The sequence below is a fragment of the Diadema antillarum genome, unplaced genomic scaffold (genome assembly GCF_040938485.1).
Source record: "Diadema antillarum isolate AM-2024a unplaced genomic scaffold, OU_Dant_1.0 seq00000696_RagTag, whole genome shotgun sequence".
NCBI lineage: Eukaryota > Metazoa > Echinodermata > Echinoidea > Diadematoida > Diadematidae > Diadema > Diadema antillarum.
This window is the reverse complement of record NW_027271601.1, coordinates 1,676,879-1,682,371: the sequence shown is the minus strand read 5'-3', so window position 1 is coordinate 1,682,371 and position 5,493 is coordinate 1,676,879. Positions and strand designations below refer to the sequence as shown.

The window sequence follows — 5,493 nt, the reverse complement described above, 5'->3', positions numbered from 1 at the left end:
TCATGTAAATGAAAACGTTTGGTTCAGAAGTTTTTCTAACTCCACGTTGTACGGCTCGTAAAAACGTTTCAACTTCCCAATTGTGTTGTCGCTGACCGGCGAGTGGGGGCGTCCTTTCGCTGCCTTCATACATGCATACACAGGCTGTGAAAGACAGAAAAACCCCTTTTCCGCGCTGAAGAGAAAATGCTCCGGCGTGAAATACGGATCGACCCCAAGGAATTTTTCCACTTGAGTTATTACTCTGACCGGGTCGCTGATCAGCAGGGTCACCATCCAGGAACAGGAACTGCTTTGATGGGAAGTATTGCAACCACTTCCGCACATACTTGACGTAAATACCCGTGTCAATGATGGCGCTGCTTGTATCGATTTCGCCACTATCGGTAAAGACCGACTCTTCGAAAGTATCTCCGATATTATCGTAATTGGGATATTTGCTAAAGAACATAGCTTCCTCTGCTTTCACTTTTCTGCGCATTTCTGCTTGTTTCGGCGTCAGTGTAGGCTTCAAAGCGTCGCTGTCTAGACTCCTCTTCTGTTTTTCAGTCGTGTAACGTTTAAAGATAATGTGAGTGTAGTCCGACACTGCTCGTATCACTGTGGTCCCGAAAAATGACGATCAACTTGACATTAGACGCTAAATCTTTGCGGATACGCGCCTGGACGCCAGGGTAGACAAAGTACCTTGGAGTCTTCTCCACAATAAGCTGATTGGGCAAGGCGTAGGGCATCTGCTCTATAACCAGTCAAAACCCATGAATCGCTTGTTGTCATAATAGTGGGCTTCGAAGTCAGCAGCGGCGATCTGAGGATGGAATGCAATGAAGTCCTGAGCGTGGACGTACCACACTTCTTCGTGCCGATAATCAGAGCGTCAGGCGTACGTTTTGTGCAGCCCCGATCCAGGCGCGTTCGTGGTTTGTGGTTGGCGTTGTGGAAGGTTTTGCTGAGGGGAGTAGCAGCCGTGATCGTGCTTGACGGGGCGAACGTCTTCTTTGCTCTGGCTGGTGACACGATCATGCGCAGATCACTCGTCATCATGAGACACGTGACCGTCCCAAGAAACACCAGAATGCCAATTATGAACTGTTTCCGATTATGCCACATTCTACTTGGCGTCCAAGCAACTATTACAAGCACCAGCGCGAAAAAAGGGAAAACAAAAGTGATTAAGATTGCAGATCTTTCTAAACAGGCCAAAAGATAATTGTGAAGGAGTCAAAAAATTGGTGTCTCTCAGCAACTGGGCAATGTCAGAAGTTTTCGCTCCTCACGTCTCTCGCTTTCTTCTTATGACCAGACCACATAGTTATGGCAACGGTCTCACGCGGTTATCAAAACTTTCACGAGGGAGTCGTCTCAATGTTTAACAGTTTTGTCGTTTTTTGCTTGTTTAATTAAGTGATCGACCTATGAATACTTCACTGTCGTCACAGCTGGCAATCTTTCACAGCCTCCATTCATCTCATTGTGTTACGTCGAAGCACGGAGGTCGAAGCCATTGCGGTACCAGCGACAGAAGCAATCTGTTCGATCTCTGAAATACTCCCTATGCTCACGCCATAGCGCGAACTGGAACCCTGCAAGAGACAAGAAAGAAACAAGGCAACGTTAAAGGAATAGTATATTATATGGTGGAGATGAGGACTGGGCTTTTAAATTTTTGTGAGATACTAAGAACCACTAATAAAACAAGAGACCGCGGGTCTAGCGCTCACCTGAGTAACGCAAGTTCATCTTCCACGCAGTCACTAATCTAAATTATTCACAGCTCTACCAAAATTTGACCAGGCATTCTCAAGTAGAAGATGAAAATGTACAATAAGGGCCCAATTTTTTAAAGATTCCTTAATTTGGGAGGATTGGGGCCCTTTGGGCCCTCTGAGTGGGGTATGGTGCCCATTTTGATAAACTGAGATCCTGACCCCCTAGGGATGCTACATGTTGTACCTGCCAAGTTTGATGAAAATCCATCATGAGGTTTTCAGGAAGAAGATGAAAATGTACAATTCAGACCCCCATTGTGGACCTTCCCAACCAACCCCCACCCCCCCCCCCCCCCTGCCCCCAAGAGGGGCGCCCCTGGATCTCCTATGAACAAACTTGAAACTACAGTCATTAATGTACTCACTCATAGTATTATCTCAGCTCTATAACTTTTGATTCTAGAGAAGATTTTTCAAGATTCCTTCATTTGGGGGTTTGGCCCCCCCCCCCCACCTGGGGGCCCCCTGGGTGGGCATGGTGCCCATTTTAACAAATTGAGTTCCTAACCCCCTAGGCATGCTACCTGCCAAGTTTGGTGAAAATGGGTCATGGGGTTCTCAAGAAGAAGATGAAAATGTACAATTTAGGCCCATTAGAACCCCTCCCCACCCCCCTCCCTGGGTCCCAAGGGGGGGGGGCACCCCTGATTCTGCCATGAACAAACTTGAAACTACAGTCATCAATGTACTTACTCAGAGTATTAACTTAGCTCTATCACTTCTGGTTCTAGAGAAGATTTTTACAGATTCCTTAATTTTGGGGGTTTGCCCCCCCCCCCCTGGGGGCCCCCTGGGTGGGGCATGGTGCCCATTTTAACAAATTGAGTTCCTAACCCCCTAGGGACGCTACCTGCCAAGTTTGATGAAAATCGGTCTTGGGGTTTTCAAGAAGAAGATGAAAATGTAAAAAGTTTACGCACGACGGACGACGCACGACGCACGACGGACGCCGGACGAAGGGCGATCGCAATAGCTCACTTGAGCCTTTGGCTCAGGTGAGCTAATAAATACAGAGCATGCCATTCTAAGAGGAATTCAAAGTTCATCAGACGAAACTCGGTTTGCAATAGCACAGACATCAAAAACAAAGTAAAACATAGTGATCTTAATAAAAGATGGGTCCAAATTTTATTAGAATTGCTCTTATTTTGGATATTTCAGCAATTTCAAAGCCAATTTTCATCAAATAAACGTTGAATCCCTCTTGAAATTACATGCTCTTTCATATTCTATAAGATGTTTCTCATTATCTCACCAAAATATGTTAGAAACCTGAGTTAGGTCTCAACCAAAACTATACCATCCCTTAAAGATGATAATACGATGAATAACAAAAGACCCGGGGGTCTCGCGATCGCCTGAATATCGCAAGTCCACCTTCCAAGCATTCTCGCAGAAAAAGTATTAACTTAGCTCTATCACTTCTGATACTAGAGAAGATTTTTAAAGATCCCATAATTGGGGTGGGTTGAGTATAACTTGAGACCCTATCCCCCTAGGGATGCTACCTGCCAAGTTTGGTAAAAATCCGTCATGGCGTTTTCAAGAATATAAGAATGTACAATTTATACCCGAATATGGACCCCCGCTCCAAGGAAGGAGAGGGGGGGGGGGGGGGCACCCTTGGATCTGCCATGAACAAACTTGAAAACTACATTCATCAATGCACTTGTCCTTAGGGGGAGCATGCTGCCCATTTGAACAAATTGAGGTCCTATCCCCCAAGCGTTGATATCTGCCAAGTTTGGTGAAAATTCCTTCAAGAAGAAAATGAAAATGTACAATTTAGGCCCCAATTTGAACCCCCCCCCCCCTCCCCGCTCCGAGGGGGTCAGCCCTGGATCCGCTATGTACAACCTTGAAACTATTATCATCAATGAACTGACTCATAGTATCAACTGAACTAAACTCTATCACTTCTGGTTCTAGAGAAGAATATTTTTTAAGATTCCTTAATTTTGGGGTGCTTGGACCTCCTTGGGGTCCCAAGGTGGGGTACGGTGCCCATTTGAACAATTGCGATCCTATCGCCCTAGACATGCTACCTGCCAGGTTTGCTGAAAATCCGTCATGGGGTTTTTGAGAAGATGAAAATGTAAAAAGTTTAAACCCCTGTCAGTGTCACACTTTGCCAGATAGGCCCACAGTAAAAGAAACGGCCGAGATTTTGCTCATCTGTTGTTCAAATCGTCAATGCGGTGGACAAAGTGTAAATTTTCCTTTTCAGAGGAGCGTACATACACTGTCTAGCGGCCGCCCAAAACGCATCTTGAGCGATAGTTTACAGGACAGTGGAACGCGCGTAAATGCATAAGAAACGAATAAGAATCGCATGCCCACAGGATAGAACGCATGAACAAATGGGTGACGCAAGAGACGTATATCGAACGTCAGAGAATCGTGCGTACGCGTTTGATGTGCTGTACATAGCCGTTCCATCCGTTCCATTTCTTGCAACAACGGACTCTACAGGAGGCCTAGCGGATGGAAACGCGTGGAAAACGACATAGTACAGTACAGCTATAGGAGAAAATGTACAACTGTCGGACAAGGGTCAGATCGCGCTATCCGTTGTTGGCGAGAAAAAACTCTGTGCATGCACAGAGTTTTCTGGCCGCGCTGACGGAAATCAGCGGAAGATAAACATCCGTCCAAAGAATAAAAGGGACATGAAACGCATTTTAACGGATATCAACGAATGCCAAAAAATTGACATTCGTTTTTAATGCGTTTGCCATATCCGGCAAAGTGTGACAGATTACGACGCACGACGGACGAAGAACGATCGCATAAGCACATTTGAGCCCTTGACAGGTTTAATCGCAAATATGTCAGACTGATAACTCATTTTGCATTGAAACTCTGTACATCCACATTACGTCATGTGTGCTCGTAGTTCCTCCATACTCGCCAGGATGTCGCTTTTGGGAAAGAGGACACACTCCCTCTACGTTACACACGACACAACACAGGCATCTCGAATAACTACAGTACATGCATTTCATTGCATGTAGATTAAGGGGGAAATTATGTAACTGTTCGAGATAACTTTCGAGATCCATTAGCGGGAAATAAAAACATCCTCGACCTATTAGCACCACAGTTATCGGTATTTATCTGGAAAGACAAAGTTAAACGATCTTTCCATTACACACCTGTCATTATACATCAATGTAGAGTCTACAGAGAATGCACAATGTATACCGAAAAGTAGTCGACGGTTTTCACTTCTTCAATGGTCATATTTATCACGTGTCGCAACGTTTAAAGGGGGAAAATAGTCCAAATATAAGTTAGTCTGATAAAAGAGTAAAATCGTATGAGTTCAAGGATAAAAATTTGACTGAAATCGGATGAAAAATAAGGACGTTACGACATTTTGAAGTTTTGCTAATTTCTGAAAAACAGTTCTTATACAGTGGATATGAATATGCAAATAAGTGGGCTAACCATGTCATACATACCCTCACAATTTTCCATTGATCGCCTGCAAAAAAAAAAATGACGAAAATTCAATGTTTCTGTCATTGAAGTCTGAAACATGATGTATCCCTGGTTGAATACCTTCAGAATAGTGATCAGTTAGATATACGAGGATTAGAGCCTCCGGCGTTACAGCGTTTGATGAAAAACTGGAAATTTCAAAATCTTATGTCTATGGACAAATTATATAATGGCACGTTGTGAGGGAATGACATGCTCACTTTGCCATTTGCATATTCAT

General features: G+C 44.4%; 1 pseudogene; it reads right to left on the bottom strand.

Moving 5' to 3' along the window:
• Nucleotides 1–1,110, bottom strand: LOC139737599 (heparan sulfate glucosamine 3-O-sulfotransferase 1-like; annotated as a pseudogene).
• Between the last annotated feature and the right edge of the window lie 4,383 nt (nucleotides 1,111–5,493).